Source organism: Eublepharis macularius, chromosome 8 (genome assembly GCF_028583425.1).
Source record: "Eublepharis macularius isolate TG4126 chromosome 8, MPM_Emac_v1.0, whole genome shotgun sequence".
Taxonomy (NCBI): domain Eukaryota; kingdom Metazoa; phylum Chordata; class Lepidosauria; order Squamata; family Eublepharidae; genus Eublepharis; species Eublepharis macularius.
Genome location: NC_072797.1, coordinates 70753673 through 70764373, shown reverse-complemented (window position 1 = coordinate 70764373; position 10701 = coordinate 70753673).

Sequence of the window (10701 nt, the reverse complement as noted above, 5' to 3'; positions counted from 1 at the left end):
GTAGTTTTAAAGAAATGCTAAAGTGCTGCCTCCTCTTTTTAAGTGTCCTGTTTAAGGCTGCAGTATAGAAATCAAGGAAGGAGTCAAATTCCTGGGTCAGTTGGAAAGAGACCTTGGGTTCAGAGGTGGAGAATTCGTCACTTGTAGTTTGGCCCTGAGTCAGAAGAAAGGGCTGTGACCCAGGGCAAGAAGGTTGACTTATACTCCTGGGGCTCCTCCTGCCCATCAGAGAGGGCTTTTGGAGGTGACTGAACTGCCTTCTTCTCTGGTGGTATCAGGTATTCTGCCTCTTTCTCATTTGAGTCCTCGGCCTCTTTGCCTGTTGAGGAAGGGTCTGTTCCATGACCCATGACAGTAAGAAAAAGCAGAAGACCATTATTCAGCTAGATCTGCAGAAATGCTGAAAGTGCATACAACAATACTATTCAACATCATATAGTCGAGTATAGTTTATATATTCAGCTTCATATATTCAGGAACAGTTAGGTACCCACAGCATCCAAAATCTAATAATTCCCTGAATTCCATGCTCTGCACTGCCTACCTAGTCCATCTTCCTAGCTTTCATTTAAAATAAAAACCTAGCTTATATAGTTGGAGGGCAGAGGGAAATAAGGCCACATGGGCAGGGCTCATGAATTTACAAAGATAATAGTTTGAGGAGTGACATAACCAAAACTGTTGCCCCTTTTAAAAAGAAAGATGGCCAGCACCATACAGATATGAAGAAAGCCCTTTGATATTTTTCACAAACAGGTGTGGTTAGGGTATAACATAAATAGGAAAAAGAAATGAAAGAAAGAATGGATTGTATTTCTGTTTCTCCAACTAAACTAATTAGGTTTGTGACTGTAGATAGGGGTGAGCATAATGGAAAAAACGAGCCAAAATTACCCATAGAGCTCAATGGTTTGGCACCTTAAAGCAGCTTTCGGAACACTTAACCAAATATGGGTAACGAGTCCCTCCCACCAAAAAGTTAGTGTTTCATTTTGGTTAGCGCTTTCCAGCAGCAGGGAGGCCACTGGGCTTGCCTGGCAGAGCAGCAGCATGTTTTTCTGAACAACACCAATCAGATCCTAAGGGGAGAGAGACCTTTTGTTATTAACTAACTCTGCTGGTGGGTAGGGGGAATGAGACCAATATGCGCACGGTGAGTGCATCTCCCCCTCCATCCTGTAGCTACCCAGGAAATAGCATTCCCTCCCTCCCTGCCAATCCAGTCCTTGCAAGGGGAGACTCCTCTTATTAATCTTTAGAAACATCTAGAAAGGAAATTTCAATCATAGGCTGCAATTCAAAAGACACTTCTATGGAAGTAAGCACTATTGAATAACATGGGACTTGTTATTCAATACTGAATAATAATAATAACAACATTCGATTTATATACCACCCTTCAGAACAACTTAATGCCCACTCAGAGTGGTTCACAAAGTATGTAATTATTATCCCCACAACAATCACCCTGTGTGGTAGGGGCTGTGAGAGTTCTAGAAGAGCTGTGACTGACTGAAGGTCTCCCAGCTGGCTTCAAGCGGAGGAGTGAGGAATCAAACCCATTTCTCCAGATTGGAGTCCCGCTGCTCTTAACTAGAGATGGGCACGATCTGAATTATGATTTCAACCCCCCCCCTCGATTTTGGCGTTTTCGCCATCATGACTCAGCTAATCGGTTCTGTCCATGGCAACCGATTCAGCGGTCGGGAGTTTGCTTGTTTGGGACTTGATCGGATGGGTCAGTTTCTGTTCGGAATTGCAGACACTCTGGCGCTAGTAATTTATTCCCGGGGCAATGGAGTCAGGGAAATGAGCTGTGTTTGCCCTTCTTCTGTCGCCCTTGAAACACGAATGGAAGCCCAGCTTTCCTTGATTAGCAGGCTTCCTTCCAACCACGGAGCAGCAATCCAGGGGAGGGAGGGGGAAGGGGGTGGGCACAAAGGCAAAAGGCAGCACGGGAGGCCGGGAGGCTGCCTGCGCCGTTTGCCTTTCCCCAGGACAAGGGGCGCGTGGGCAAGTCGGCCGCCCCTTGTCCTGGGGAAAGGCAAAAGGCAGTGCGGGTGGCTGGGAGGCCGCCTGTGCCGTTCGCCTTTCCCCAGGACAAGCGGCATGTGGGCAAGCCGGCCACCCCTTGTCCTGGGGAAAGGCAAAAGGCAGTGTGGGTGGCTGGGAGGCTGCCTGCGCCGTTCGCCTTTCCCCAGGACAAGGGGCGTGTGGGCAAGCCGGCCGCCCCTTGTCCTGGGGAAAGGCAAAAGGCAGTGCGGGTGGCTGGTAGGCCACCTGCACCATTCGCCTTTCCCCAGGACAAGGGGCACGCGGGCAAGCTGGCCGCCCCTTGTCCTGGGGAAAGGCAAAAGGCAGTGCGGGTAGCTGGTAGGCCACCTGCGCCATTCGCCTTTCCCCAGGACAAGGGGCACGCGGGCAAGCTGGCCGCCCCTTGTCCTAGGGAAAGGCAAAAGGCAGTGTGGGCGGCTGGGAGGCTGCCTGCGCCGTTCGCCTTTCCCCAGGACAAGGGGTGTGTGGGCAAGCCGGCCGCCCCTTGTCCTGGGGAAAGGCAAAAGGCCGTGCGGGTGGCTGGTAGGCCACCTGCGCCATTCGCCTTTCCCCAGAACAAGGGGCACGCGGGCAAGCTGGCCGCCCCTTGTCCTGGGGAAAGGCAAAAGGCAGTGTGGGCGGCTGGGAGGCTGCCTGCGCCGTTCGCCTTTCCCCAGGACAAGGCAAAAGGCAGTGCGGGTGGCTGGTAGGCCACCTGCGCCATTCGCCTTTCCCCAGAACAAGGGGCACGCGGGCAAGCTGGCCGCCCCTTGTCCTGGGGAAAGGCAAAAGGCAGTGTGGGCGGCTGGGAGGCTGCCTGCGCCGTTCGCCTTTCCCCAGGACAAGGGGCGTGCGGGCAAGCCAGCCGCCCCTTGTCTTGCGGGGCAGGTGAATGGTGCGGGCAGCCTCCAAGCCACTCGTGCTGCTGCCAGCTCCGCAGCGCACTGGGACAGCCGGCTTGCTGCATGGGCGGGGGCGACTCAGGAGCGCGCGCGCGCAAGAGCCTGACTACGGTTGCCCTAGGTGCTGGCCTCCCCGATTCCCGATTGCGGACCGGAAACTAGAGTTGATCGTTTAGAATCGGTGGCCTGCATTCGGCAGCAGCCCAGATCCACGATCCGGCTGAATCGGAATTTTTTTTTGGATCGGGCCCATGTCTACTCTTAACCACTACACTAAACTGACTCTTGAATAACATGGGACAGATATGAATAGACCTGTTTAGGATTGCTTCCGTGGTCTTTCAGGGCTCTCTCTTTTTCTTAGTCAAATGCCAAACATGTACCAAAAACTATCTGCCTGCCCCCACAACAGAAGGAAAATTCATGGGGAAAACATAGGTTTATTGGGGGATGGGGGTGGGAATTCAGTCAATCATTCTGCCTGCCTGCACTTGGGTGATGGAGAAGATTGGCTGCGAGAATGCCCCATTTTTCAGAACACTGAGTATCAAAAGGAAGGATTTGGATTTGCCCTTCATTGTGGGAGCAAAGCACAAGGAAAAATGAAACCAGCAGGTAACCACAGAATGCAAAGGTAGTAAGTTATTGGCACTATAGAAAAAACAAAAAGCGAACATGAAGCAGGATTGTTTTTAATGTCAGTGCATTACACTGGTTGGAGCGCTATCCTCTGCTGCTCAACCAACCAACACTCGCCTTCTACAAGTCCGTTGTTGTTGTGTGTGTGTGCGTTATTGTGCTTGAGGAAAATGGTTTGGACTAGGAGGGAGGCTGTTAAGGCTATTTTTGGTTAAGCACAGAAACAGCTGCCCCAGAGCCTTGTTTCCCCACCACCCCTTGAACAGCATGCACTGCATGCACAGCCAATGTGCATGCAACGGATCAAAACAAAAAAACCTCAAATAGCTCATTTCTGAGCCAGCACGAGCTGGCCTGGAATAAACTAGTAATGGAACGGAATTATTACAGAACCGCCTGGAACTGAAACGGAAACTTTCTTGGTTTACACCCCTAGCTGTAGACACCCAGATTGTGGTGGCGTTTATGAAAATCATAACAGAAGAAATTGTTGGAGACAAGTGAGGAAGTAATTGTAGGGAGAGGTCAAGGAAAAGCACTAGCAACAATCAAGAGAAGAGACTCAGTAGGCAACCTGCAAGTCAGGAAACATTGTAGGCATCACTACTGTGGTGTGGTTGTTATATCTTGGATTTATTCCATGAAACTGAAAAACAAGACTTTTATCATATCATACTGGGGCAGGCAAATAAATTATGTGGAATGTTACCTGAAAGCTACCATCTTTCCCCCAAAAGAATCCATAATTCTACCAGGGACCAACAAATTGCCATGTTAATTTATACGGAATAATTCCATGCAACTCGAGCCTTAATGTGACGCAAGCTGGGAGAGAGGAAGCTTGGAAGAATAATCCTAGGTAATATTCATTTCACATGGTGCTGTGAGCAGTGACATTAAGATGCATTTATGAAGGAGGCAGCTTCATGCTTGGGTAGACATCTTCATTCTTAAAAACTTGTGGCTCATTCAGTTCAACAAGGGTCCATCTATAAATTGTAATTTTTACAGGCCTTTAAAATTACCTACTTGCAACACTCATTTTAAGAGTTACTCAGTGCTTACTACATCTGTGCTAGGCACCTCCCCCAGCATATTTTATCAACAACCCCTAGCATACTTTGAACAATAACTAGTGCCAGACACCTTGCATGCCCTTTTGTGGCTAGCCAACTACAACATAAATAAGTCTGGGTCACATAGGGACAAATACTTTTATGAATTATAAAAGAAAATAGAGAAAGTTAAGAGCTGAGTGAAGTAATCACTGAAAGAAGATTCTCTCTGCACTAGGCATACCTTAATTTAAATTTGTTCTCTTCCACTTGCCTTTGTGGTAAAACAAAATAATGTGGCAACACATGTTTGACTAAACACGTTTGACTGTATGCTGTGTACAATTAAATCAGGAAGCCTTCCAAGCTTCAGGAGTGTTTTTAATTCATGGAAGTATGACTAAGGCTTTTCCATAACAAATATTTGGTTTCAGCTGCAAAACCTTGGAAGGCCAACAAACAGGGCACAGAGCCCAAAGCCTTCTCCTGCTGCTTCCTCCCAGCACTGGTATTCAGAGGTTTGCTGCCTCTGGGTAAGTCTTTGACTGGGGCTGTGCCTGCTTTCCCACGAGAACTTGACTGTCTCATCAGGAGAGGCACTCCATTTCATGGAGCCTTTGTTAAGATTAATACATGATGGAGTCTCTGTACCCACGGCTGCTCAGGGCCCTGGGACACAGGGGAGTCCTGGCAGGGAGATAAGGCTGCCAACTCCTAGTTGGGAAATTCCTGGAGCTTTGGGGGTGTGAAGCCTGGGGAGAGTGCAGTTTTGAGGGAGGCCTCAGCAGGGTATAACGCCATAGAACCCACAGTCCATAGCTGTCCTTTTCCCAGGAGAATGGATCTCTGTAAGTCTGGAGATCTGTTGTAATTATGGGAGATCTCCAGGCCCCACCTGAAGGCCCCGCCTACAGGGAAAAATCTGAATTTATAATACTAAGTTTTGCAGGACAACAAAAATCTGACCCTTTAAAACTCAGAGAACTCAACTCAGCAAGCATGTAACTAAAAGGTTAAGTGGTTCTGTTTCAACAGCTCATTTTAACCATTTAGAACACAACTCATGTTTGAGTTTGGCCCTTTAGGAAAAATAGATCAGGTAAAACCATGAATTTTTAGACTGAACAATCCTCACATTTAAGAGTGACCAGATGCTTATTTAGAATGCAAAATCTAACAATTCTGCTTGTTCAGATGTGTCCTTCATATACAGTATCTCTTAGAAAACTTTATGGAAGTCATAGACTTGGATGTTCTTGGTCATTTTAACACCTGCTCTGCTCACACAGTGTTCTTGGTAAGCCATGTCCTCTCAGTCCACTGTTAAAGACTATCTCCTAGAAAAGAAAAAATGAAGCTTAACTACTCTGACATTCTAAACATTCCCCTTCAGAACTTCAATGGAAATCAGAAGGCAGTGATTCTTTATTTGAACTTGATCAGATACTCCTGTCAAAGTAAGATTCAGAAAATACCCTATGTAGATCATGCAAAGCAAATAACCTTTGCAAAACATATTCTACAAGTTTCAAAACACTTCTGTAAAAGGAAGTGCTTTCTTAACAAGACCAAATTGTTTCCAAATGAACCTTTTTTCCAGATGTCTTCAGATATGCATCCAAATATACTTTGAAGCTAATACACCTTAATTTCTTGCTGATCTTCACCCTGATATACCTGCAATGTTTCATTGGCAGATACAAATGTGGGCTCCAACATTAAATTGTTTGTTTTGGAAACTAACTGAAAATAATGCCTCATGCCCTCCCCCCCGCCAAGTCTCATGCAACACATTGCTCAGTCAGATGAACTATGCTAGTTTCTGGGACCGGCATTTGTTTCCAGGGCAGGGGGAGGGGGGAAAACTTCATTTGATTTAAGATACAGTAAAAGTTCATTCACAAAGCTTTGTTTGAAACAGAATATGAAGATTAAGCAGGATACATTTATTTCAAAACTAGTTAGCCAGCTAGAAGAGCTATTGCACTTAGGCAGTTCAAGCTCTTCTTTAGGATAAAAAATTGCTCCAAAATAATGCCAGAACACTGTTACATAGGGACTTCACAGTCTTTCCCTTTATTGCACAACTTTTGGTACTTAAAGACTAAAATGCAAATGGGTCATGTTGCTCTGTCTTAACTTTTTCAGACAATTTTTACTTGATTTACTTTTTTTCCTCCATCTTATACAACAGAATTAATGGAGTAGATATAATTTCTAACAACAACAGACTCTTATATGTTTTCTTTTGCCCGGGACTCTATCTTCAGTTTGACTATTTTCTTCGGTGACTGAGTTTTATCAGTAAATAAGTTTTAATTAGAAGGCTACTGACTTTTAAAAGTAAATAACTCTCTTAATAATTTGAAGAAGGTCTGGGATTACAGCCAACAGCTAATCTTTGCTTCTTAAGAAGTTTTTCTCTCCCTGCCACCTGCTTTCTCTGTTTGTTTTGACTCTGATTTTTCTTCCTTCCCCCCCTCCCTGGATGGTTAAACAGATCTCAGTTTGTCCTAGAGAAAATTCACACTGTTAGTATATACCTTTGATTTGTGTCTATATATCATTTAATTATAAAATTAGATAATTTCAATTGTAATGTTAGACCAGCCTGATTGAGGTCAGGGGGATTGTAAACTGTATGTTGATGTTGATGTATGGAAAGGTGGTTAGCAGCTTTCAGAAGACATAGGAGACTAGCTAAAATCAAGAAAATGCCAAAAGGCACAAAAAAGGCAAACTTGAACTGTGCTCAGAAGATGAAATTGACCTGATTGCTGAGAAAGTTTTGTCCTCTATCTCACAGCAATTCAAAGCTCTAACATTGGAGTTGACCCAAAATACTAAAGAGGTAGTAGGAGAGATACCATATAGAGGTACAAGATCTATCAAACCAAATTAAAAAGACTGAGGAATCATTCTTTGGAATTAGACAGGATATACAAAACTTAAAGACTGAAGTTTCAACTGAATTACAAGAAATAACAAAAAAATTGAAGAAAATAAACATCTCATTCAAGAGATAAAAGAACAAATAAGGAATTGAAGGAATCACATGGTCAATGGAAACATTGCAAATAAAGCAGGCAGTGGCAATAAAAGAAGCAGAACAAAAAAAAAGAGTTGTTAGAAACTGAACTCAGGATTAAGAATCAGATTTCGCAGTATTCCAGAATCAATTGGGCTTCAGGATCTTGAGAATGAATTTTGAAAGTTGATCCAGAATTATGTAAAAGTCCAAGGAGATTTTCCAGAAATTGAACAAATTTTCAGGATCAGTTTAAAGTATGTGACTCGACATAAGCTTCCAAGAGATATATTAGTTACCTTTTCGCATAAGAAAACAAAGGATACTATTCTTCAGCAGCACAGGAAAGAACCTCTGGAAGTAGAAGGGAAACAGATACAGATATTTCAAGATCTACCATCATCAACAATTAAAAAACGTAAAGAATTTCGGACTATGACAAAATTTCTGCAGCAGAACAAAACAAGGCACCGCTGGAAAATTCCCACTGGATTGGAAGTATACTTAAGTCAAGGCAAGAGAATAGTAGCATCAGTTATGGAAGCTGAGGACCTATTACAAGAATTGCAATTGGAAAAAACAGACCAGTCGTCGGGTACAGACGACACAAACTCCTCAGATAGAGAGAAAGAAGGAGCAATAAGTAAACGAACGCAGAAGAAGAAGAAGGAAGAAAAATGAATCAGATTAAGATAATTTCAGTTCATGTGAATGGATTGAATTCTCCCACTAAAAGATTAAGAACGTTTAATCAATTGAAGAAATTAAGAGCAGATATTATATGCATTCAAGAAACCCACAATAAAAAAGATCAAGAATATTTACTAAATTGTAAAAAATTAGGCAAGGTTTACTCATCTTCATTGCAATCGAAGAAAAATGGTGTGGCCTTATATATCAATAATTCAAACTTTGAAATCTTCCAAGAATTAAAAGATGATGATAGGAGATATGTGGCCTTAAAAATAAGATTTTCTCATGGACAAATATGGACTCTAGTCTCTTTATACGCACCAAATGACAGCCAGAAGAAATTTTATGAGAGATTTTTCAAGAAATTTTTTAGATTTTCAAGAAGGAGAGACTCTAATTTGTGGAGACATTAATGGTGTCTTGAACTATAAAATTGATAGATCTACAAGGACAGACGAAATCTGCCTAAATGTGTATTCAATTGTGTGTCAGTTTTGGAAGAAGAGGACGCCTGGAGATGGTACATAAAAAGGACAGAGATTATACATTCTTCTCAGATAGTCATCAAACATACTCTAGAATAGATATGTGTGGGATATCCAAGAGTCTTTTGACGCAGGTAGAAAATGCAGAAATCCACCCAAGGATCATAGTGGATCATAATCCGATATAGTATGTCAAACAGGCAATGAGAAAGAAGATGGAGATTGGATGATACTTTATTTTCAAATGAGGATGTATTGCAAAAATGCAGGCAAGAATTGACTGATTATTTTAGAATAAACATGACAAATGATGCTAACCCTATAACAATTTGGGAAGTGAGTAAAGCCTATCTAAGAGGAATATTGATGGCAATAGCATCCAAAAAGAAGAAAATTAAGTTTGAAGAAATAATTTAACCCCAAAATTGAAAAAACTGGGACATGATCATAAAAGAACAAGGGATAGAGGAATAAGTGATGAAATTAAGCAACTGAAGAACAAACTGAATCTACTGAAGTCAGAAGAAATTCAGAAAAAGTTGAAGTATTTAAAGCACAGACATTTTGAAGCTTCAAACAAGCCTGGAAGGTACTTAATGTATTGTCTGAAGAAGGAGTCAGAGAAGAGAAGGATACCGGGAATTAGAGAAGGCAACCAGGTAATTTACAGAGATTAGAAAATGAAAGAGCAAATTAGAGCTTTTTTCTCAAATATCTACAAAGAAGAATCAATAAATGAAGAAGAAATGGAGAAATATTTATTGGAGACACCAATTAAAAAATTTACTAATGAGCATAGAATTATCTTAAATCAAGCAATAATGATACAAGGGATAAATTCTGCAATTAAAACTTTGAAGACTGCAAAAGCTCCAGGTCTGGATGGATTCACGGCTGCTTATTACAAATCTTTTGAGGATATATTGGCTATGCAAAAGGTGATGAACGAGATGCAAACTAAGAAGATCTTACCTCCAACGTGGCAAAAAGCAAATACAACTTTGATACATAAAGAGGGGAATGATCCATTAATACCACAATCATACCGTCCTATATCTTTGTTGAACATGGAGTATAAGATATTTACAATAATAATGGCTCAAAGACTGAAAAAATGCATCTCAGAGGTGATACATGAAGACCAAACAGGCTTTGTCCCAAAGAGGTATATGAAAGATATCAGATACCTCCTCAGTGCAATTGAACATTCAAGACAAAAAGGTGAAAAAACTGCATTTATGTTTGTTGATGCAGAGAAAGCCTTTGACAACGTCTCTTGGAAGTTTCTTATGAAAACGTTGCATAGAATGAATTGTGAGATTGAGTTTTTGAACAGGATTCAAAGTATTTACACCAAACAGCAAGCTGCAATCTTAGTTAATGGTTCATTTACGAAGAAGATTGAAATAACAAAAGGAACACGGCAAGGTTGTCCTATTCCACCACTATTGTTTATACTAGCTCTTGAAGTTTTGGTGGTGAGAATCAGAGAAGACAGCAGAATTGTTGGAATAAAGGAGGGGAAAGAGAAGTCTAAGATAAAAAGTTATGCAGATGACGTGGTGATATCAGTGACAAATCCACATACCTCCCTGATTTATGTAATGGAACAAATACTAAGATTCTGGCAGCATTCTGGGTATGAACTGAATAAGAAGAAAACAAAGATAATGTTACTCTCAACAACAAAAGAGGAATCTGAAAAAATCGGAAGTATAACCGACTGTACCATTACTACAAAGCCATTAAGATATTTAGGGATAAATGTATCATCACAAAATGAGAACCTCTATAAAGATAATTATCAAAAAGTTTGGACAGGAATTACTGAAGACTTGCAGAGATGGCAAAATTTAAATATTTCA